Genomic DNA, 24,735 nt, shown 5'->3' on the forward strand with positions numbered 1-24,735 from the left:
TACAACAATAAAATTCAAGAGTCAACATGTATTACTGGAGAGAGGTTGGGACTGTAAGGATTTGCCAATTGCTTCCAATGGAACAGAATTTAGAATTAGATATCCACCTTAAAAATATTCCGTGCTGATAAGGGGAGGCTCAAATAGGGGGTATCCGCAAAGGTCGAACCAGTTGGCAGAATTTTAACAACCATTTCTGAGTGCATGAAACACAATAATTCTTTATAGTATTTATAAATATATCATACAATGTAGGAAAATGTAGGAATCAAAATGGCTAAATATGCCAGAAATTGTTATTCACAGTGACATGGCTACATAGAATGCATTATTCTATGCATATTCTTTCCGTTTGTTGAAATTTCAAGATAAAAAGCACTTGTTTTCTACAGGTTCACGAAACATCATAAAGAACAGGTCGAGGAGAATGTAATGTAGGCCTTAGTTGGATTAACAAACGATGGCCCAATGCTCATATCCATATTTCCAATTCAAACAATGGTTACAGAAACCATTTGCATCTTTCCTAACACACACACACAAGAATCTTGCCTGCTTCTCCCCAGAAACCAACTCTTTATAAGAACAATCTTTTTCTTTTAATGCCCATATGAGTATCACATCCAGTCCATCTTTTATAGCCAAATTTAATGTCACTACAGAAGAAAGCAACTTGGGACAACAGTCACAATGTATTAGCATCTATAAAGCTGTAATGGCATGGAGAGATCTATATAAATCAGGAGTTTAGAATTCTTTTCCTTAGCAGTCTCAGGTTTCAACCAGATGAAGTTGCTGAAGACCCACTGACTGAAGATTTCCGAGGTCTGTTGGCAAAGGAAGATTGGTGGTTCCCCGCTGGGGGCTGCTGCTGGTTCCGTTCATGGGTGCTGGAGATGTGGGGAAAACTGGGGGGTGCGGCGACTGGACAGGGGTGCTGGGGCTCGGCAGGCACGAGGAGGTGGAGGGGAGGCCTCTGCGGGGCTGTGGGCCTTGTTTGCTCCCAGAGTCACTCTCTAGGTCCCCAGCAGCCGTCAGTCCGTCTCTCCTGGTGACTGATCTTCATTCTTTTACAAGTGGGTCGAACTCTGTATTTTCCAAGGAAGCGGCCCATTCCTTCTCCAGGTATAAACGTAGGCAATATCCATCAGTGTATAGTAATCCTTTAAAGGCTCCTCTTCGTACATGACATCAATCTGGAAAGTGTAGGTATGTCCATTTTGCTCCTGAGAAACTTCCTCAGGTGCATCACAGTCATGGCGCGGGGGCACCATAAGTACCTTTTATCATTCACCTCTTCCTTAGATGTCTCTTTGTCTTTGTTTACTTTTCGATCCAATCTGTTCTGGTCAAAAGAATTCAACGGATAAACTTATTATCTCATCATCAGTAATAATTCTCTTACCTTCATCGGCAATGTCCTTCTCTATCCTTCATTAGCGCCATTGGCAGCATCAGCTGAGGATGAGCTGCATAAAGTCCCTTCTTCTCTTCATTTCATTTTGAAGAGCCCTGAAAACTAATTTGTATACAATATCTTGAAGAGTTTTATCTGACCTTATATTTAGGAGTGGTCTGGTTTCGTGAACGTGGACATCACAGATTGGACAGTACTTGCTGGTCTCCAAGTAACGCAGGATACACCTTTTACAGAAGGAATGTAGACATTCGATGATGGTGGTGGTGTCAATGAAGTACCCTCCACAGAGCACACACATCAGGTGGGGTTCAGCTCCGTGATTCTGATTCTGGCTGTTCGGTGAATGTCTGCTGGAGAAAAGACTCCGGAAAGCGCCGGCGGCCGGGGCGATCCGAGCAGCGGAAAGACAACGCGAGTTCGCCGCGGTCCCTCAAAGCGCGGCCGCGAGCGAGCGGCCATCTTGGAGCCGCCTTGCCGCCGTCAGTGGGCGCCTTCGGGAGCCGCCTTGCCACGCTCAAGCCGCGGCCCCCACCGCCAACGCCGCCGCCGCCTGGGAGCGCGTGAGGCCGCGCAGGGACTACTCGCGCGGGCCCGGGATGGGGAGGTGGGGGCTTCCCGAGGCGGATCGCGGCGCCGCGGCCCCGTTGTCTCTACTACGCTTTTAATGAATTTTAAAAACACGGCAAAAATCTATTTCATCATGCCATATAATTACATAGGAAAAATGCTTTCTCTACTAAAAAATAGGGAGGAAATTGGCACTTGCCTTAGACATTTGAATGCCTCCTGAATAACTGGCGTGACAGAAGTCAGCTGGATTCATATACCTATTTCCACATTGTATTTGTCACCAGAGCACACGTCATAAACTTCCGGAAAGTTCCTCCACTCGCACCTGAGAGGATGGGCGTAAAAAAACGTAAAAAGCACTATCAAACCCATTTTTGACCTTCCTGACCCCCCATAAAGGCTAACCTAGAACAATAAGTAACAGAAAAAAAGGTGGTTCAAAGCAAGCAACTGAAACAAAACCCGCTATTTCCCCTCAACATAGAGTTGACATTACTTTCTTGGAAGAAAAAAATATCTTCAAAGTCAGCAGAATGCCACAAGTCCCAAACTAATGGAGATCAAACATTGGCGGACCACAGGTCTTTTAAGGAAAACTTTGGTGGCTCTGAAAAGAGCCTTTGGGTTTGATGCTCAGGTGCTCCTGAGGCAGCTCATTTGCGGCTCCTGTACTTCAGGACGGCCTTGGGTGCCCTGGGACAACGGCGTGCTTGCCCAACTGCCCCGGCCCGCAAGCAGCAGGCGGACGGCGGTCTGGATGTCTCTGGAGGTGAGGGCTGAGCTCCTGCTTGTAACGGGTTCAGGCGAGCGGCCTCATCCATGATGCGCTCGAAGATGTCCTTTACGAAAGAATCCATGACACTCAAGGCCTTCTGAGAAATGGCGAGGTCAACGTGAACCTGCCTCAGCACCTTGTGATGTAGGTGGCGAACGTCTCCCGGCGGCATCGCTTTCGCTTCTTCTGCTTCGGGGCCCTCAGACTTGGCTGACTCTGGTTCAGAATCACTCTCCTCAGGCTCGGGCTCAGCCATCTCAGCATCCGGATTGGCCTGCTCAGAATCTGGAACGATAGTCTCTGGATGCTGAATGGCCTCCTCAGGTACTGCGTGGGGCTTCCCGGTACTGGGGCCTGCCGCCTCAAGATCTTCTGTGTCGAGGTGCACCTCAGAAGGTTCAGCCATGATAGAGAGAGACTCACACTACTGTGGAAGAAAAGATAATGGTGGCGGGCAACAGACGGTTGGCCGCTTTATATACCCAGCGTTCGCTGCCGTCAGGGTAACCTCAACATCTGATTGGATATGATGCAAAACCGCAAAGCCTGTCAAAAGCCACAGCATGTTAAATGCGGTTGGATAGCCTGCCTCTTTGGCATCACATCAACCAGTCAGGATGTGAGGGGTTTTCTGAGGCGGTAAGCTTTCTGTTGGCTTTACTAATACATCTTTGAAACGTCGCCGCCCAGAGCAAAAGGTCATTGCACAAGAGAAGATGCTTAACGCCTACACTAAAAGCCCCTCAATTGTAGAAAGGTCAGCTTCAGCCTTGAGAGAGACTGACCTCAACAATCCGGATCCTTAGCTGGAGAGGCATGATACCGGCTCGCTGACTGGAGCAGGAACTCTGTGACTTGGGGGTGCAGAGTGGCCCGGGAAAACTAGGCACCTCGCTGACCAGAGACAGACTACGTGTGTGGTCAAAAACCTCAGCGAATCCAAAAGAGAAGAAATGCAAATCTGCACTCTTCCAAACACATAACACAAACAGATGGGAGTATTTTTCAACCTAAGTATGTGCTCAGCCAACAGAGGACCAGCAGTCTCTAAGCCACACCCATCAGCCCAAGGTGGGCAAAGGTGACTGGGCTGAGCCAATAAGAGCCTTTTTGTGATACTCAGCCGTGGACATAAAGGAGGACTGTGGTGGGTTTCTTTGGTTGTTTTGGCTTCTATCTTTGTTTCAAAGCATTTAGAGCTGAGTGTGGGACTTCACCTCTCTCTTGCATCAAAGAGAAAGTGTGGGACATTTTATGACAGTAAAGGTCAGTCTCCCTTTTACCACGAGTGGGATTGAATGCCAACATAAATGTTTCTGTTAATATTTCTAATGCCCCATTGTGTTTTCTTCTTGGCCCAGTGTTTTCCTGTTTGTTTTTACAAAGTGTATCCTTAAACTTCCAAGAGCATATGCTATTTTCCAGACTTTTTAAAAATTATCGATTTCTAGCTTCCTCTCTCTGCGAAGAAAGAATATTTTCTGTGATTAAAGTGCAATATTATTTGTTAGGTGCTCCATCTGAACTTTTAAAATTACATGAAAACTCTCCTTTTCATTGGTATGCAGAAAACTGTAAAGCATGTCACTCTCATCTTATTGGAATAAAAGCAAAAAATCTATGCAAGAATCATAATTTTCCTCACCCGATATGAAGAGTAATTCCATCCCAGTGAGATTCAACACACCAACTGTGATGGTTGGGTTCATGTGTCAACTTGGCTAGGTGGCCTAGCTGTCTGGTCAAGCGGGGCACTGGCCTGACGATTCCTGGGAGGCTATTTGAGGCTGGTTGGTTTGTCGGATCATCAGTCAATTGACTGCAGCTGACTGATGACTCATCAAGGGGCGTGCTTCCACAGTGAGAGAATGCAATTGGCTGGATTTGGTCCGGGTGATCAGTTGGAGGCTTATAAGCCGGACGGTTAGAGAACCTTCACTTCTTCTTCAGCTGCTCAGTGAAGCTTTTTCCTGGGGAGCTCGTCGAAGTTGCCAGTTCGTTTTCCTGAGGAGTTCGTCAAAGTTGTCGGTTCGTTTCCTGAGGAGTTCTTCAAAGTTGCCGGTTCGTTTCCTGAGGAGTTCGTCAAAGTTGTCGGTTCGTTTCCCGAGGAGTTCGTCGGACGTCTTCCTTGGAGTTGACAGCTTGTTGACAGCTCTGCAGAATTTGGACTCGTGCGCTCCCGCAGTTGCGTGAGTCACTTTTACAATTTGATAATAAGAGACATCTCTCATGATTCTGTTTCCAAGGAGAACCCTAACTAATACAACTTGGTACCGAGAGTGGTTCTTGAGAAACGGAATCTTAAAATGGGCTTTTACAACTTGTTTTCTACTCTGATTAGATTCAGAGGCACTAATGACTCTATTTCCAATAATCAGAGGGTACTAAGAGTCCATGGCAGGAGTTGGCAAAGGAAATACACAAAATAGCACCATTTGATTCTCCTAATTGTGCTCTAGTACGAAGCGAGGCTCTGGGTGACAGCGTTTCGACACTTTCACAGAGTTTTGCAGTATTAAGAAGTATAATGATGTTGGCTGGCTGCTCTTAGATACTTTGGATACAGTTTGTAAGAGAAAGGGATGAGCTAAAGGCTTCAAATTCAAAACTTGAATGCCGTATGACAGATGTAAAGAGTTCCATCTGTGCCCTGAAAGAAAATCTTATTTCCTGTGCCCGCAGACTGGAGGTTTCTGAAAATCAGACGCAGTCTCTTATTGTGCGAGTAGCACATTTACAGCGTAAACTAAAATCTCAACCTCTCAGGGGTGTCTGCTGTTAAAGTAAAGGCATTGACTGGAAAAGAATGGGACCCAGAAACTTGGGATGGAGACATATGGATTGATAATAATGACAGTGAGGACATTGGAACCCTGGATTCTGCTGGGTCATTGTTAGATTTACCTGTAGAGGGCTGTCCTGGGAAACAGCTTCTCTGCCTCCAGTCTGCCCTAAGGAGCCTGCCACGCAACTCCCACCTAAGGAGATTGACCCTTCAATGCCTGCTAATCTTGTAATCACCTCCCCTGAGGAAGCAGCCCTCACTCTTTTGTCTGGAGAGACTAATCCTGTTTTAAGAGATGAAATGCAACAGAGTGCCCTGAGGTGAATGGCTTGAGAGATAATTCTAACTCTTTTCATGACCCACCCCCACCACCAGTTTTTGCTTCAAGACCTATAACTAGGCTCCAAGTCCCAACAAGCCCCAAAGGGTGAGGTACAAAGTGTGACCCATGAGGAAGTACGCTATACTCCAAAAGAACTGTATGAGTTTTCCAACTTATACAGACAGAAACCAGGGGAATATGTGTGGGGAATGGATATTGAGAGTGTGGGATAATGGTGGAAGGAATATAAGGTTGGATCAGGCTGAATTTACTGATATGGGCCCACTAAGCAGAGATTCTGCATTCAATGTTGTAGCTCGAGGGGTTAGAAAGGGGTTTTGTTAACAGTTTTGTTTGGGTGGCTGGCTGAAACATGGATCAAAGGGGTGGCCGGCATTACCAGAAGTTGAAATGCCAGAACTGCCCTGGTATAATGTGGAGGAGGGGATTCAAAGGCTTAGAGAGATTGGAATGTTAGAGTGGATTTATCATGGAAAACCTGCTCACACAGCCCTGGAATGTCCAGAGACACACCTTTTACCAGGACTGTAAGGAATAAATTTGTGAAACTAGCTCCATCATCCCTGAAGAGCTCTGTAGTCGCCCTTCTCTGTAGGTCAGATATTACTGTAGGAACTGCTGTCACTGAACTGGAATCCTTAAACACAATGGGGATAATCGGGTCCCGAGTCAGCAGAAGCCAAGTGGCTGCAAGTTAATCACCACAGACAAGGTGGACAGGGCTACCATAATGGAAAACAGGCTCAAAGCAGCAATCAAAATAAATATGACTCGCAGAGACTTATGGCGTTGGCTAGTGGATCATGGAGTACCAAGTAGTAAAATAGATGGGCAATCGACTAAAATTCTTGTTTTGAAACTATATAAGCAGAAGAATTCTAGGCCACGTGAACAAAAATCTCCCTTGAATTACAAAAACAGAGAGTCACGGCCCCCTTAATCAATTCCCAGACTTGAGACAGTTTACAGATCCAGAGCCTCTTGAATGAAGGGAAGGCCGGGTACCCTTGGAGAAGGACCCTGTCACACTGCCAAAAATTTACACTGTTAATCTTCCTCCCAGCCTTCCCCAGGGGGACCTACGGCCTTTTACCAGGGTGACTGTGCATTGGGGAAAAGGAAATGATCAGATATTTCGTGGATTATTAGACACTGGGTCAGAAGTGACATTAATTCCCGGCGGACCCAAAACGTCACTCTGGTCCACCAGTCAGAGTTGGGGCTTATGGAGGTCAGATGATTGATGGAGTTTTAGCCCAGGTCCGTCTCACAGTGGGTCCAGTGGGTCCCCGGACCCATTCTGTGGTTATTTCCCCAGTGCCGGAATGCATAATTGGAATAGACATACTCAGCAACTGGCAGAATCCTCACATTGGTTCCCTGACTCCTGGAGTGAGGGCTATTATGGTGGGAAAGGCCAAGTGGAAGCCACTAGAGCTGCCTCTGCCTAGCAAAGTAGTGAACCAGAAGCAATACTGGATTCCTGGAGGGATTGCAGAGATTAATGCCACTCTTAAGGACTTGAAGGATGCAGGGGTGGTGATTCCCACCACATCCCCATTCAACTCTCCTATTTGGCCTGTGCAGGAAAAACAGATGGGTCTTGGAGGATGACTGTGGATTATCGTAAGCTTAACCAGGTGGTGACTCCAATTGCAGCTGCTGTCCCAGATGTGGTATCATTGCTTGAGCAAATCAACACATCCCCTGGTACCTGGTATGCAGCTATTGATCTGGCAAATGCTTTTTTCTCAATTGCTGTCAGCAAGGACCACCAGAAACAGTTTGCATTTAGCTGGCAAGGCCAGCAGGTTACATTCACCGTGCTACCTCAGGGTTATATCAACTCTCCAGCCCTATGTCATAATATTGTCCGCAGGGATCTTGATCATTTCTCCCTCCCACAAGACATCACCATGGTCCATATATTGATGATATCATGTTGATTGGACCTAGTGAGCAAGAAGTAGCAACTACTCTAGATTTGTTGGTAAGGTATTTGCGTGGCAGAGGATGGGAGATAAATCCAACAAAAATACAGGGCCCTTCCCACCTCAGTAAAATTTCTAGGTGTTTAGTGGTGTGGGGCCCTGTCGAGATATTCCTTCTAAGGTGAAGGATAAGCTGCTGCATCTGGCCCCTCCTACAACCAAAAAAGAGGCACAACGTTAGTTGGCCTCTTTGGGTTTTGGGAGACAACATATTCCTCATTTTAGGTGTGCTGCTCCGGCCCATTTACCGAGTGACTAGAAAAGCTTCTAGTTTTGAGTGGGGACCGGAGCAAGATGAGGCTCTGCAAACAGGTCCAGGCTGCTGTGCAAGCTGCTCTGCCACTTGGACCATATGATCCAGCTGATCCAATGGTGCTGGAAGTGTCAGTGGCAAATAGAGATGCTGTTTGGAGCCTTTGGCAGGCTCCTATAGGAGAATCACAACGCAGGCCCTTAGGATTTTGGAGTAAAGCTTTACCATCCTCTGCAGATAACTACTCTCCATTTGAGAAACAGCTGTTGGCCTGCTACTGGGCCTTAGTAGAGACAGAACACTTAACCATGGGCCACCAAGTTACCATGAGACCTGAGTTACCTATCATGAGCTGGGTGTTATCTGACCCACCCAGCCATAAAGTTGGGCGTGCACAGCAAGCACTCCATCATAAAATGGAAATGGTATATACGAGATAGAGCTCGAGCAGGTCCTGAAGGTACAAGTAAGTTACATGAGGAAGTGGCCCAAATGCCCATGGCCCCCACTCCTTCCACCTTACCTTCTCTTTCCAGCCCACAGCTATGGCATCTTGGGGAGTTCCTTACAGTCAGTTGACTGAGGAAGAGAAGACTCGGGCCTGGTTTACAGATGGTTCTGCACGATATGCAGGTACCACCCGAAAGTGGACAGCTGCCAGCACTGCAGCCCCTTTCTGGGATATCCCTGAGGCGACAGTGGTGAGGGGAAATCCTCCCAGTGGGCAGAACTTCGAGCAGTGCACCTGTTGTTCACTTTGCTTGGAAGGAGAACTGGCCAGAGGTGCGTCTGTATACTGATTCCTGGGCTGTTGCTAATGTTTGGCTGGGATGGTCAGGGACTTGGAAGGAACATGATTGGAAGATTGGTGACAAAGAAGTCTGGGGAAGGGGTATGTGGATAGACCTTTCTGAGTGGGAAACAACATGAAGATATTTGTGTCCCATGTGAATGCTCACCAGAGGGTGACTCAGCCAGAAGAAGGTTTAATAACCAAGTGATAAAATGACCCGTTTGGTGGATACCAATCAGCCTCTTTCCCCAGCAACTCCTGTCATTGCCCAATGGGCTCATGAACCAAAGTGGTCATGGTGGTAGGGATGGAGGTTATGCATGGGCTCAGCAACATGGACTTCCACTCACCAAGGCTGACCTGGCCACAGCCACTGCTGAGTGTCCAATTTGCCAGCCAGCAGAGACCCACACTCAGTCCCCGATTATGGCACCATTCCTCGGGTGATCAGCCTGCTACCTGGTGGCAGGTTGATTACATCAGACCACTTCCATCATGGACAGGGCAGCGATTTGTCTTACTGGAATAGACACATACTCTGGATATGGTTTGCCTTCCCTGCACGACATGCTTCTGCAAACTACAATCCGTGGACTTACAGAATGCCTCATCCACCGTCATGGTATTCCACACAGCATTGCTTCGGACCAAGGAACCCCTTCACAGCAAATGAAGTGAGGGATGGGCACATGCCTCATGGAATTCTGTGGTCTTACCATGTTCCCCATCATCCAGAAGCAGCTGGTTGATAGAACGGTGGAATGGCCTATTGAAGACTCAATTACGGCGCCAACTCGGTGGCAATACCTTGCAGGGCTGGGGCAGTGTTCTCCAGGAGGCTGTGTATGCTCTGAATCAGCGTCCACTCTATGGTGCTGTTTCTCCCATAGCCAGGATTCATGGTCCAGGAATCAAGGGGTGGAAACAGGAGTAGCACCACTCACTATCACTCCTAGTGATCCACTAGGGAAATTTTTGCTTCCTGTCCCTGCAAGTTTAAGCTCTGCTGGTCTACAGGTCTTGGTTCCAAAAGGAGGAGTGCTTCCACCAGGAAACACAACAATAATCCCATGTGAACTGGAAGTTAAGACTGTCACCTGGCCACTTTGGGCTTCTTATGCCTCTGAATCAACAGGCAAGTAGGGGGATTACTGTACTGGCTGGGGTGATTGATCCTGACTATCAAGGGGAAATAGCACTGCAACTACACAATGGGAAGTTAAAGAAGAGTTTTCCTGGCATACAGGAGATCCCCTGGGGCGTCTCTTGGTACTACCATGCCCCGTGATTCAAGTCAATGGAAAACTGCAACAACCCAATCCAGGCAGGACTACCAATGGCCAAGAAACTTCAGGAATGAAGGTTTGGGTCACCCCACCAGGCAAAGAACCACGGCCAGCTGAAGTGCTTGCTGAGGGTGGTAAAGGGAACATGGAATGGGTAGTGGAAGGTCGTGATAAATATGAAACTACGGCCACGTGACCAGTTACAGAAACGAGGACTATGATGATATGAATATTTCCTCCTCGTTTTGTGATTATGTTTGTATTGTCTGTGAAGAGAATATTTTTGCTTTCTTCTCTGTCTTGTCCCTTATCATATGGCATAAGCTGTAACGTTCATTTTGAAGATATGGTTTTGGGTGATGTGTACAACTGCCAAGTTGACAAGGGGTGGACCTGTGATGGTTGGGGTTCATGTGTCAACTGGCTAGGTGGACCTAGCTGTCTGGTCAAGCGGGCACTGGCCTGGACGATTCCTGGGAGGCTATTTGAGGCTGGTCTGTTTGTCGGATCATCAGTCAATTGACTGCAGCTGACTGATGACTCATCAAGGGGCATGCTTCCACAGTGAGAGAATGCAATTGGCTGGATTTGGTCCGGGTGATCAGTTGGAGGCTTATAAGCCGGGACGGTTAGAGAACCTTCACTTCTTCTTCAGCTGCTCAGTGAAGCTTTTCCTGGGGAGCTCGTCGAAGTTGCCAGTTCGTTTCCTGAGGAGTTCGTCAAAGTTGTCGGTTCGTTTCCTGAGAGTTCTTCAAAGTTGCCGGTTCGTTTCCTGTAGGAGTTCGTCAAAGTTGTCGGTTCGTTTCCCGAGGAGTTCGTCGGACGTCTTCCTTGGAGTTGACAGCTTGTTGACGGCTCTGCAGAATTTGGACTCGTGCGCTCCCGCAGTTGCGTGAGTCACTTTTACAATTTGATAATAAGAGACATCTCTCATTGATTCTGTTTCCAAGGAGAACCCTAACTAATACACCAACTGTTTTTACCTTTGACAGAGCACCACTTGCTCAAGAGAATGATTGGGGATATGCAGGATCCTAGAATGAGCTTCACTGAGTAACAACAAGAAGGAGGGTGATGACTGATCGCTGAAGGTGTATAAAGGTGTGTCTTATTCTGTCCAAATGGAATAACTGCGATGGGACATTTTTAACAACAGAGATCCCGTGTAACCATTAGAGTCAGAATTTCAGAACAATATGTTCCATCATTCGGATTATTACTTACGATTCCTGTGGATATACTGCCTAAAGACAACTAGCAAACTACCAAGAACTCAACTAAAAGTAAAGCTCCCTCGGTGGGGAGGGAGCGAGGGGGTTAGTGTCACTTGATTGTCTTACAAATCCGCAGCAAAATTATTCGAAGCCGAAGGATGTGTTCACAATCCTGAACCTGTTACAGAAAAGAGCTGTGGACAAATTTTGAAAAAATGCCTTTCACTAATTAGCTTCATTTCTCCCTGTCAATTGTTAATTGATACAAATTGCCAGCATTTCCCAATATGCCATACAAATATTTTGCCAGAGTTGTTCTTGCATGTTGGTCTGATACATATTGAATCATGTGAGAAGTCATTTAATCTATCAAACTCATTAGGATATTTATACTGTTTCGGGGTGTTCTGCATTTGTAAATTCAGAAAGCAATTAGAAACATTAGTGAAACAAGTTAAAGTGCAGTGTAATTTAGCTGTGGGATGAGAGATGGAATATGCCAGATGATTGAGAAGATGAAATCTGAGATGAACAGGGAAAATTGGGCTTGATGTTGAACTAAAGGGGAAATGAGTACATTTGAAAATTCATTTCCGTGGGTAAATGGGAACCGATGGGAGTAAGTGAGCAATCATGATCTAACGATTTTGAACGAAAAAGTGCTATGAGGGAAACTGTTTTATGGCTGCAATTGACAAATGATAAGCTTGGAACTGAGTGAAACAGTATCAGTAGAGGAAAGATTCCCAGTCAAACTTCTTTAAAACACGAGCAATATTAAGTTATTCATTTAAATACACAACAAAGGATGCAAACACACTACACATAGAGCTGAATCATAAACACCAGGAAACAATACCATTTTTAGGCTATTTGGACTCCAAATAAAACTATTGTAATTCGTTCAGGCTAATCGAATTCTACCCTTACGGGGGTTACAAAGTTCGCTTTTGAAAATGCAAACCTTGGTAACCGACCAATGGCGCATAACTCGGATTCTGGGAGCATCCAATGAGAGCAGCACAAGTTCCTGGCCTCAGCCAATAGCGGATGTATGCAGCCTCTAAGCCACACCCATCAGACCAACGTGGGCAAAGGTGACGGGCTGAGCCAATAAGAACCTTTTTGGGATGTTAGCCCTGGGACGTTAAAGGAGGAGCGTGCTGTGTTTCTTCGCTTCTTTTTGGCTAGTATCTTTGTTTTTAAAGCATAGAGATTTAAAATATGGAAATCTGAGTGCTGAACGTGGGATGTCTCTACCCCTGGATGGATGCCATCAGGAAGTGGAGGTAATTCTATAATTAGGTATCTCAATAAATCTTATCTATAGGGAGGGAAGATTAGAGTGAGGATAAACCTATATTTTAAAGAAGCAGCAGTCTCTCGTATTAGCCAGAATGGGGGGATGTTTGGTCGTTTCTCTTGTTTGGACGATATTCATGCTTTTGTCTGTGTTCAGACCTGTTTACAGAGTGGTCTTGTTTAGCCTTGATCAATCATGGTCACAGATGGCCTTGTCTGATGTTGATGTTCCGTAAAATTGTTTGTGTTTAACAGGATAGGAAGGCCCAGCTGATATTTTGCAGGCCAATTCCTAGCTGTCAGGGACTGTTTGTCTTTTTCTCAACCCCTCCTCCCCTCCCCCTTATAGCCAAGGGCAGAGGAAGTCAAGCTTCAGGACATTAGTCAATGACATCCAGATTTTCACCATTACCAATATTTTGGTGATCAGGAGGTTGTTTAGAGGATGTAGCCTGTAGATGGACGAGTGTTAGTCTATCCTGCTCATTATACTGCAGGATGAGGTTGTTGAGTCCTCTAATATGACAGTGGCTATAGAGCATTTGAGACGGTGGACAGGATACATCAACCAACTGTAATGCTAAAAATTATCAGAAACAAAATGATTATTAGTCCGTGAAGCAAGTGGCATTTTTGTTACCTTAGTCATAGGCTGTTTTAACTATCTTGGAGTATATAGGTGTAGCAAGAAGTATTTGCTATAATATAAATTTCACCTTGGCTAGTCAAGAGGAAATCAAGGGCTATGTGATTGTCCATTACAATCCTGGCTAAAGAATTTAGACTATTTCTTGGGCTTTCAGAGCAGATATTATGTGATTTATAGCTTTTGCTAGGATCAGAGACAAGTTTTGGAGCATCACTGCCAGCTGTATTATTCCTGATATGGGAATCAGAGCTCACATATTATGCAGGAAGAAGCCATCAGTTACCCATTCCAGGAATTCTCCAGAGTAGCCTGTGGGGCACCTCATTTTGGAGATTTATGGGTGCTTTTAGGTAGCATAATCCTTTGGAGGAGTGGTGATTTTAATATCTGCACATCTCTAAATATTATTATCCTGAATACATAGGATAAGTAAGGGTGTGACACTGATGCCTGAAGTCCACATAAGAAGTAATACGCCAGTGGGTATTGAGAGTAAAATACCCTAGTAGTGGGGCAGACTGCATTGGGAGTAAAGATATCATTTATTACAGTAGGGGGGACCTATTTTGGATCCCTCTAAGTGGAAACATTTTGAGTAGAGTTTAAACTTTTCCTGCACAGCAGGCGGAAGTGTCTCTGAAGGTGTTCCCGAACAGAAGTAAGCAATTGTTTTTCCTTCTCCAAGTAAATGAGGGAGCATGACCAGGTTTTCAGTATTGTAGCAATGGACAGTGTGAAGGGGAAAGCAATAATATTTCATAGGATATTAGGCAACAAGTTGAAAAGTGGTTGGTGTTTTTTTTTTTTTGTCAGTAGAGGAGTTTGGACAGCATGGGGCACCATAAGTTTAGTGGCGACCTGGAACTAAGCTAATTGATGGTTGTACATGTTTTGCAGCTATAGCTCTTAGATAGGGTGAATACGTCTTGGCTAATGGATCCAGTGAAAGACTGAAATAAGCAATAGACCTCTGACCGTTCCCGTGTAGTTAAGTCAGCAACCGTAGTGCCTTTCCAGAAACTTGATGAACAGAAAAGGAAAAAGTTTGTTAATCTAGAAACCTGCAACAGTCAATTGGTAGACATTAAAATATCAGTCTTTTTGCTTAAATACGAGTACATTTCTTTTACATTGAAAAGTATTCAATCATAGAAAGATATTTATATTAACGTATGTTACTTATATGTAAATAACCTAGGAAGGTAAACTCTAGTTTAATTTGTCAAGTTATTTTAATACTAAGTTTGGTACAAAGAAAACTCTTGCAACTGTTCAAGAAATAAAAGTTGGAAAAATTTAGACAACCTCATTATTCGCATTGTCCTTTCTTTTGTAGGGTGAAAGAGCAAATCTTTATATTAGCTAGTGGCTATTTTAGGAAACTCAAAGACAGTTACGCAGAAAGACATCTGAGTAGTATTATTCTGAATTTGGGAAGGCAATATCAAGAACAGTTGTTAGAAGGGAGAAAGTGAGAGTCATAATCATCCAAAGCAAGAAACATTTACAGTTAACATTGTAAAATCACCCAGCAATAAGCAACAATGGCTGGTAGGAAATTAGCTTTTTTAAATGGAAAGAATCTTTTAAAAAACAATTAAGGAATAAGTCGAAAAGCACCGAGAATTAACAGAATATATTGGTGACAAAAACCTCTACTAATCTCTGCATAAAATAATGTAGTCATTCTACATAAAAAGAGACCCAGTTTTAATTTTACTCCTTTGGCACATTATTCATGTAACAAGTCGCAGTAAAGAATTTATTAAATATAACCTTTGTATATGCACTTATGCAAACACAGATATATAGATTTATATAAATATAGATAATAATCCCAAGAACTATAGTTTTAAAATGTCATAGCTAATCAGTATATAACTAAAACAATATATCATATTAAATTTATCATATGATTGAACTGTATCAACTTTCTTAAGCACACAGAAAATAATAACCATTATTTTGTATACATACTTCTATTTCTTTGTAATTATTTTACCTAGTATAATAAACATTTATGTTCATTCTTACCTTTAACTCAAGTAATCAACCTTCCCTCCTTCAGAAACAAGAGAAAACCAGAGAACAGAAAATCAAGAATTGGTTAGCTAATTTTTCTTCCGTGAGCAATCATTTCATATCATTTCAACAGTTTTAGGAGGCAGAAATAAACATACATATATCCATGTATGACACTCATCTGATTAATAATTAACTTAGGTCTAGTGTCTCAAAGTAAGCTAAGAATCTGGAAATTACAATTTCGCTAAACACACTGAATCCTTATGATTTATAGTATTGTCAGACTTTCATAAAATTAAACCGTTTGAAAGATGTCCATTACTTTCATTCTATTTAGTTAAATAAAACTTTATACATACAATTTTTTATTTTAAACAAGTTATGAAAACAGTGGTAACTTGTTGAACTCATAAAACCAATATAGGAAATTTATGAGGTTTGAATGATGAAAACTTTAACCCTGGTCTTGAACAAGCCAAAAATAGTGTGTCAAGGACTCTGAGTCATACCAAAATTCTTTTATGTTGAAACTAAAGCCTTTTCTTATTTTCTTATAGCTATAGTAACAAAAGCTTGTATGTAAATATACTTTTCAGTGCCCCCAAACAGAAACACAGTTCAATAACTTTCTCTTTTTTTTTTTTTTTTTTTACATTTTTATTGTGAAATATAACATATATACAGAAAGGTGATAACTTTCAAATACAATTTAACGAGTAGTTATTTAGGTAATTTCAAAGAATGTTATGGATTACAGTCCCACAACTTCAGTTATTTCCTTATTGTGAAGTATACCATATATACAAAGGTGATAACTTTCAAAGTACAATTTAATCAGTATCTATAGAGCAAATTTCAAAGAATGTTTGTAATACCCTAGCAACTAAAAATAAATAAAATAAATAAAAAATAAACATTTATATAAAGATTCAGTATTTGTAATCCTTTGTTAAATCCTCTCTAGTCTGTTGCTGCCCCCTTCCTCTCATTTAATCACTTTCTTGATCCTCATGGATATCTAGGCAGTGACCACCCTAACTTGTTCATATTGAAAAGAGGTGTCAACATTATGGAAAACAGGGATGCATATGGTTGATGTTCTTGAAGAGGCTGTTGCTTCTGGGTTCAATAATTTCTTAAATTTTCTTTTAGACAAACTTGACTGTTAATCTGGACTACATATTCCTAGAGAGCATGCAAAGCATCAATGGTTTTTTTCATGCTCTTAACATTATTTATTTATTTTTTATTGTGAACTTTAACATATATACATAACAGTGATAATGTTCAAAGTACGATTTAACAAGTAGTTATATAGGTAATTTCAAAGAATGTTATGGCTACAGTCCCACCATTTCAGTTATTTCCTACTAGCTATCACTGTAAAAAGCTAGCTATGTTTCTTCTGCAAGGAGAGGGAAGAAAGTTAACATATAGAAAACAGATTTTGAGATAGAAACACATAAAGAGAGGGGAATACAGATGGTATTCACATAAAATGAGCCCTTGACGTTTTTTAAAGCTGTAAAATAAAAAGGCCAGCATTTATTAACCCCCGACATAGGCAAATGAAGGAGGGAATATTTCCCACGTTAAACAAATGCTGTCTTCAAGACAAACATCTCCTAATGAGGGTTTCTTTTCTTTTTGTTCTAAAGTACACCTCTTGTTCATGCCAAAAGCTCCCCAAAGTAGCCTCTGCAATTTTAAATTGTTCCTGGTGAAACTGGTCCATGCAGAGAGAGAAGCATACCGGTTAGCATTGTAGAGAGAGACTGTGAAGGACGCAGGTGTTTAGCCTGGAAGAGGCGCCATTTTAGACTGAGAAAACTCTATGAGAACGGAACAGTTAGTAAAGACGGTGCTTGCGAAATCTGCCTCTGGAATTTGGCCAAAGGACATTTTCACAGATCAAGGACCAGACAAAACCTCATGAGTCTGGGTAGACAAAACTAAACAAAGTAGGTCTCAGGGACACAAAGAGAAGACCGAGAAGTCTTTACAAGGTTTTAAAACGATAACCGGAGGCAAAATTTATCCACCAAACACTGTTCTGAGGAGACCTGAACTCCTCAGTCCCTAGGGCCAGCTCAAGAACCAACTTATTTGACATATTCCCACCCTCTTCCTATAGACTTATCCTATTATAGGCAAGCAACATTAAAGACACCAGGCAAGCAGCAGTCCGACCTTAGAAGTACGTGTTAGAAGTCTAGAAAACAGTTTCACCAGCAAACAATACAGATGCAGAAGGGCTTCATGAAATATCAGAGCTCAATTCAGCATGAACTACCCTCCCAATTCAGCACGAAGTCACCTCCCAAGCCTGGGCAGGGTGGCACCTCAAACAGGTAGACATGAGGGATCTCAGATGTGGCCACTATTACTAAGTGGAAGATCTGATCTAGGTGCAAGGCAGTGAGGGCTTCAGCTGAATCTCAGTGACCCTCCACCAGGAACACACCTGTGGTTGAACAAGTTGGGTTTATTGCTCATTGCAGCTAAGGGAGATAACTTACTGTTCCCTCCTGGTCTGCATTCCCCCTTGCTGCAATGAGCAGAAAACCCAACTTGTGCAACCACAGCTGTATTCCTGGTGGCCTGTGGCTGGAGAGTATTGAAAGCATTGACAGCACATGAAACCAGGAAGCCTGCATTCTGGCTTCTACCATTCTACCACTTACTAGATGTGTGTCCTTGGGCAAGTCACTTGACTTCTCTGATACACTCAGCTTTCTCATCTGTAAATTGGACACAGTAACAGTATCCACTGTTGTGGGCTGCTGTAAAACACACAGATGTAAACTTTGTTTAAAAAACAAAACAAACGTGTGATAGGTAGGTCATGTCCGAAGTAGCCTCTAGAGTAACCGACTCAGGAATCCAGCGGCCTAGTGAATCTGGAGACCTGCAGTTTTGCTGTAGATCGAGGGAGAGGCTTGCTGGCTGCAGTAAGCCCTTTTCCCCAGGCAATTTCTCCAACCTCCATCCCTGGTGTGTTTGTTCTCCATGTCTGTACTACACAGTTTAGCACTTTTTGATATAGTCTCTGCAGCAACAGCCTTGACCAGTGGGAATAGCATTAGACTTGGATTTAGAAGAAATGGGTTTGAATCCTAGCTCTTCCAGTGTTGTTTATTTCAGAAGCCTCAAATTGCTCATGCATAAATGGGTATAAAAACCCCTACCTTGTTAGTATGAGTTAGAGTGAAATAGTGAAATGTCCCAAAGTAATTTGGGCAGAGGCTAAAAATATATTTGCAGGGCCCCCCCACCGAGGAGCTGGGGGAGGGTGCAGAGGTGTTGGACTTCCTCACCTGGACTGATGCTGCTGTTGTCACAAACATTGAGGACTGGTGGTTTGATGTGCCCAGCCCTCTATCATGGGACTTGCCCTTGTGAAGCTCGTTACTGCAAAGGAGAGGCTAGGCTTGCATATAATTGTGCCTAAGAGTCTCCCTCTGAGTACCTCTTTGTTGCTCAGATGTGGCCCTCTCTCTCTCTCTCTAACTAAGCCACCTCGGCAGGTGAACTCACTGCCCTTCCCCCTATGTGGGACCTGACTCCCAGGGGTGTGAATCTCCCTGGCAAAGCAGGATATGACTCCCGGGGGATGAATCTGGACCCAGCATTGTGGGATTGAGACTATCTTCTTGACCAAAAGGGGGATGCTAAATGAAATGAAATAAAGTTTCAGTGGCTGAGAGATTTCAAATGGAGTCGAGAGGTCACTCTGGTGGACATTTGTCCTAGTTTGCTAATGCTGCAGAATGCAAAACACCAGAGATGGATAGGCTTTTATAAAACGGGGGTTTATTTCACTACACAGTTACAGTCTTAAGGCCACAAAGCGTCCAAGGTAACACCTCAGCAATTGGGTACCTTCACCGGAGGATGGCCCAATTGGGTACCTTCACCGGAGGATGGCCAATGGCGTCTGGAAAACCTCTGTTAGCTGGGAAGGCAGCCGGCGTCTGCTCCAAAGCTCCGGCCTCAAAACGGCTTTCTCCCAGGACGTTCCTCTCTAGCAAGCTTGCTCCTCTTCAAAACATCACTCCCAGCTGCACTCAGTGAGTTCCCTCTCTCTGAGTCAGCTCATTTATATAGCTCCACTGATCAAGGCCCACCCTGAATGGGCGGGGCCACGCCTCCATGGGAACATCTCATCAGAATCATCTCCCACAGCTGGGTGGGGCACACTCCAAGCAAACAACCTAATCCAAACATTCCAACTTAATCCCCACTGTTCTGTCTGCCCCACAAGATTGCATCAAAGAATATGGCTTTTTCTGGGGGACATAATACATTCAAACCGGCACAACATTCTTATGCACTATATAGGTAACACCTTTTAGGTTTTAATGTATTGGAATAGCTAGAAGTAAATACCTGAAACTATCAAACTCCAACCCAGTAGTCTGGACTCCTGAAGATGACTGTATAACAATGTAGATTACAAGGGGTGACAGTGTGATTGTGAAAACCTTGTGGATCACACTCCCTTTTTCTAGTGTATGGATGGATGAGTAGAAAAATGGGGACAAAAACTAAATGAAAAATAGGGTGGGATGGGGGGATGATTTGGGTGTTATTTTTTGCTTTTATTTTTTATTCTGATTCTGATTCTTTCTGGTATAAGGAAAATGTTCAAAAATAGATTGGGGGTGATGAATGCACAACTATATGATGGTACTGTGAACAGTGGATTGTACACTATGGATGATTGTATGGTATGTGAATATATCTCAATAAAACTGAATTTTAAAAAAATGCAAAAAAAAGTAGATTGGCGTGATGAATGCACAACTGTATGATGGTGCTGTGAACAGTTTATCGTACACCATGTATGATTGTATGGTATGTGAATATATTTCAGTAAAACTGAGTTTAATTTAAAAAAACCCACACACACACAAAACCCTACCTCACATGTGGGATTAACAGGGATTATGTTTGTACAAGAATAGCAGAGTGATAAAAAATGATTATTTCATTAGCTAACATCAAAATTTCTTTTTAAAGAGGATAGTTTTTTTGTTTTTGTTTTTAAGGAAAATACCCTGATAAGCCATTTTGGGGAAAGGAGAAGCTCTGATGGAAAGGACTGGGAAAGAACACACATGTAGCTAAACTGTTCTTCATAAGAAATAAGCATGAATCTGGGACAGTGAAGAAAAAAGGGGAAATGGGAATGGTGAGGAAAGAGCAAGAGGGGGTCCATGGCAGGAAGTTGCAATTTGTGGAGGTATGCATAGTGGCAGTGAAGCTAAAAGATTTTATTACTTTTATTTCAATAAGATAATGTTTTAATTGAGCTATGCACAAATAAGCAATGCTATTATTTTATATGTCTATACATTTTTCCAACTAAAATGCCTAAGAACCCTTTATGAACCACATTGTCCAGATGGAAATACAGGGAAAACAAGAGATTCTGAGCTTGCCAAATATGACTCAGCAAGTCAGTGACATACCAAGAAATAGAAATGTGAAACGAAACAAGTTTTCAACAATCTACCCTGAAACAAGCGATCTATTAGTTCAGCAGTAAGCTAAAAGATTTTAAATACAGGAATGTCTGTTAATCAGTTTTTAAAAACTTTTCATTAGAGCAGTTGAACATTTACAGAAACATCATACAGGAAGTACCAAGTTTCCATATAGTCCCTTCTCGCGCATACAATTTTCCCTATCTTTAACATTTTGCACTAGTGTGGTACATTTGTTACAATTCATAAAGCAATATTATTATAATTATGCTATTAAACTTTATCACACCACTTACATTGCACTATACAGTTCTATGGGTTTTTGTTTGTGTGTATGTGGTAACTCATATACAACCGAAAATTTCCCTTTTTCAAATATATAATTCAGTGGTGTTAATTACATATGCAAAGTTGCGCTTCCATCCCCATTGTCCATTGTCCAACTTTTCCATCACCCCAAACAGAAACTTCATACCAATTAAACATTAACTCCCCCACCCCTTCCCCATTTGGCCCCTAGTAAACTATATTCTAGTTTCTGACTTCACAAATATGCTTATTCTGCTCATTTCATATCAGTGAGATCATACCGTATTTGTCCTGTAGTGTCTAGCTTATTTCACTCAACATAATGTCTTCAAGGTTCATCCATGTTGTAGCATGCATCAGAACTTCATTCCTTTTTACAACCAAATAATATTCCTCTGTATGTATAAACTGCATTTTATTTATCCATTCATCTGCTGATGGACACTTGGGGTGCTTCTACCTTTTGGCAATTGTTAATAATGCCGCTGTGAACATCAGTGTGCAAATGTCTGTTTGAGTCTCCACTTCCAATTCTTTTGGGTATATCCCTATTCTTCTGGGATTGCCAGGTCATATGGCAATTCTATACTTAACTTTCTGAGGAATTGCCATGTTGTTTCCCACAGTGGCTGCACCATTTTACATTCCTACCAACGATGTATGAATGATTTTAATTTCTCCACATCCTCTCCAGCAGTTATTGTTTTCCGTTTTTTAAATAGTAACCATTCTAGTGGATGTGAGAGGGTATCTCGTGCTTTTAATTTGCATTTCCCTGATGGCTAATGACTTTGATCACCTTTTCATGTGCTTATTGGACATTTGTGTATCTTCTTTGGAGAAATGTCTATTCAAGTCTTTTTCCCATTTTTTAAATTGGGCCATGTGTCTTTTTGTTGTTAAGCTGTAGAAGTTCTTTATAAATTCTGGATATTAAACCCTTGTCAGAGATACGGTTTCCGAGTATTTTTTTCCCATTCTGTGGGTTGTCTTTTTACTGTCATGAGGAAGTCCTGTGATGCACAAAAGTTTTACTTTTAATGAAGTCTCATTTATCTATTTTTTCTTTTGCTGTTCATGCTTTTGGTGTAAAGTCTAAGAAACCACCACGCATCACAAGGTCTGAAGACGTTTCCCTATATTTTCTTCTAGAAGTTTTATAGTTTTAGTTCTTATATTTAGGTCTGTGGCACATTTTGAGTTAAGTTTTATATAAGGTATGAGGTAGGGGTCCACATTTAATCTTTTGCATATGGATATTCAGTTCTCCCAGCACCAGTTGTTGAAGAGAGTATTCTCTACCCGCTTAGCGTGCTTGGCACCTTTGTCAAAGTCAGCTGGCCAAAGGTGTAACGGTTTATTTCTGAACTGTCAACTTGATTCCATTGGTCTATATGTCTGTCCTTGTGCTAGTATCATGCTGTTTTGACTACTGTGGCTTTGTAATAGGTTTTAAAATCAGGAAGTGTGAGCCCTCCAACTTTGTTCTTCTTTTTCAAGATGGTTTTGGCAATTCAGGGCCACTTACCCTTCCATATGAATTTGATGATTGGTTATCCATTTTTGCAAAGAAGTCTGTTGGAATTTTGATTGGAATTGCGCTGAATCTGTATATGACTTAATGTTGACACCTTAACAATATTTAGTCTTCCAATTGATGATCATGGATTGTCCTTCCATTTATTTACATCTTCTTTAATTTCTTTCAGCAACGTTTCGTCATTTTCCATGTATAAGTCATTACAGGGTTAAATTTATTCCGCGATATTTGATTCTTTTAGATGCTATTGTAAATCAATTTTTTCTTGATTTACTCTTCACATTGTTCATTACTAGTGTATAGAAACACCACTGATTTTTTAATGCTTTTTTTATTGTGAACTTTAACATATATACATAACAGTGATAACTTTCAAAGTGTGATTTAACAAGTAGAGAGCAAATTTCAAAGAATGTTATGGGTTCCATTTCCCCAATTTCAATTATTTCCTTATTGTAAAATATAACATATATACAGAAAGGTGATAATTTTCAAAGTACAATTTAACAAGTAGTTATAGAGCAAATTTCAAAGACTGTTATGGATGGTTCCATAGTTTCAGTCCTTTCCTTATTATGAAATATAGGGTGTATACAGAAAGGTGAAGACTTTCAAAGCACAATTCAATGAGTAGCTATAGACAAAATTTCAAAGACTGTTATAGGTTACAGTTCCACCACGTAATTTACCTCCTTCCAGTTATTCCAACACCCCAGCATCATATATATATATATATTTATATAAAGTTTCAGTATTGATAGACCTTTGTTAAATCTTATCTTGTTTGTTGCTACCCCTACCTTTCACTTGATCTCTTTCTCCAGCTTCAGGGTTGTCTAGGCAATGAGCACCCAACTTGTTTATATTGAAAGGGGGTGTTTGACAGTATGGGGAAGGGGCTGCATCTGATTGTTGTTCTTAAAGAGGCTGTTGCCTCTGGGTTTTAGGACTTGTCTGGCATAGGAACACTCTGGTGGATTTAAGTTTCTGAGAGATGAAACTTAGTGAGTGAATCTTTTAGAGAATCTCAGGTAGGAACCTAGGTATTTGGGGACTACTTTTGGTAAAAGCGTAGCATACTGTGGCCATTTGGGATGTCTAGCTGGAGCTTGCATAAGAGAAACCTCCAGGATAGCCTCTGGACTCTATTTGGGATCCCTCAGCCACTGTAACCTCAGCTTATATACCTTTCTTTCCCCCTCTTTTGGTCAAGTAGGCATTTTCAATCCCTCGCTGTCAGGGCCAGACTCATTCCTGGGAGTCATGTCCCATGTCACCAGGGAGATTCACTCCCCTGGGAGTCATGTCCCTCATGGGGGGGGGGGGTGTGTTAATGAATTTATTTGCCGAGTTGGGCTTAGAGAGAGGAAGGCCACATCTGAGCAGCAAAAGAGGTTCCCTGGAGGTGGCTCTTAGGCATAATTATAGGAAGACTCAGCCTTCCATTTACAGCCCTAAGTTTCACAAGAGCAAGTCTCAAGTCAAGGGCCTGATTTATTAAGTAGACACCACTGATTTCCGCATGTTGATCTTGTACCCTAACACTTTGCTGAATTCATTTATTAGCTCTAGTAGCTTTGCTGTGGATTTTTCAGGATTCTTTCTCTATAGGATTGTGTTATCTGCAAATAGGAAGAGTTTAATTTTTCCTTTCCTATTTGGATGTCTTTTATTTCTTTGTTTTGCCTAACTGATTTGGCCAGAATTTCCAGTAGATGTTGAGTGAGTGGTTTGAGGCCATAAAGCAGAGAAGCCATAAATTTCTAGATAAGGCAAAGGAAACAAAAACAAACACACAAAAAACACTCTGTAAATGAATCTTAAAGCACATGTGCACATTCCTAAGCATGATAGCTTTCTGTACTAGAGCCGCGCCTGCTACATATCAGTAACTTCAGAGAAACATATTTATAATCTTGAAATCCTGACTTGATTCTTGCCTTCCTCATTCTTATCCCCATAAAACACACACAAACACACACACACACACA

At 42.3% G+C, this 24,735-nt stretch overlaps 2 pseudogenes; both read right to left on the bottom strand.

The window, feature by feature from the left end:
- Nucleotides 1–778: 778 nt before the first annotated feature.
- LOC119522307 lies at nucleotides 779–1,879 on the bottom strand (annotated as a pseudogene).
- Nucleotides 1,880–2,643: 764 nt separating this feature from the next.
- LOC119522308 lies at nucleotides 2,644–3,583 on the bottom strand (annotated as a pseudogene).
- Nucleotides 3,584–24,735: the final 21,152 nt, after the last annotated feature.

The sequence above is a fragment of the Choloepus didactylus genome, chromosome X (assembly GCF_015220235.1).
Source record: "Choloepus didactylus isolate mChoDid1 chromosome X, mChoDid1.pri, whole genome shotgun sequence".
Classification (NCBI taxonomy): domain Eukaryota; kingdom Metazoa; phylum Chordata; class Mammalia; order Pilosa; family Megalonychidae; genus Choloepus; species Choloepus didactylus.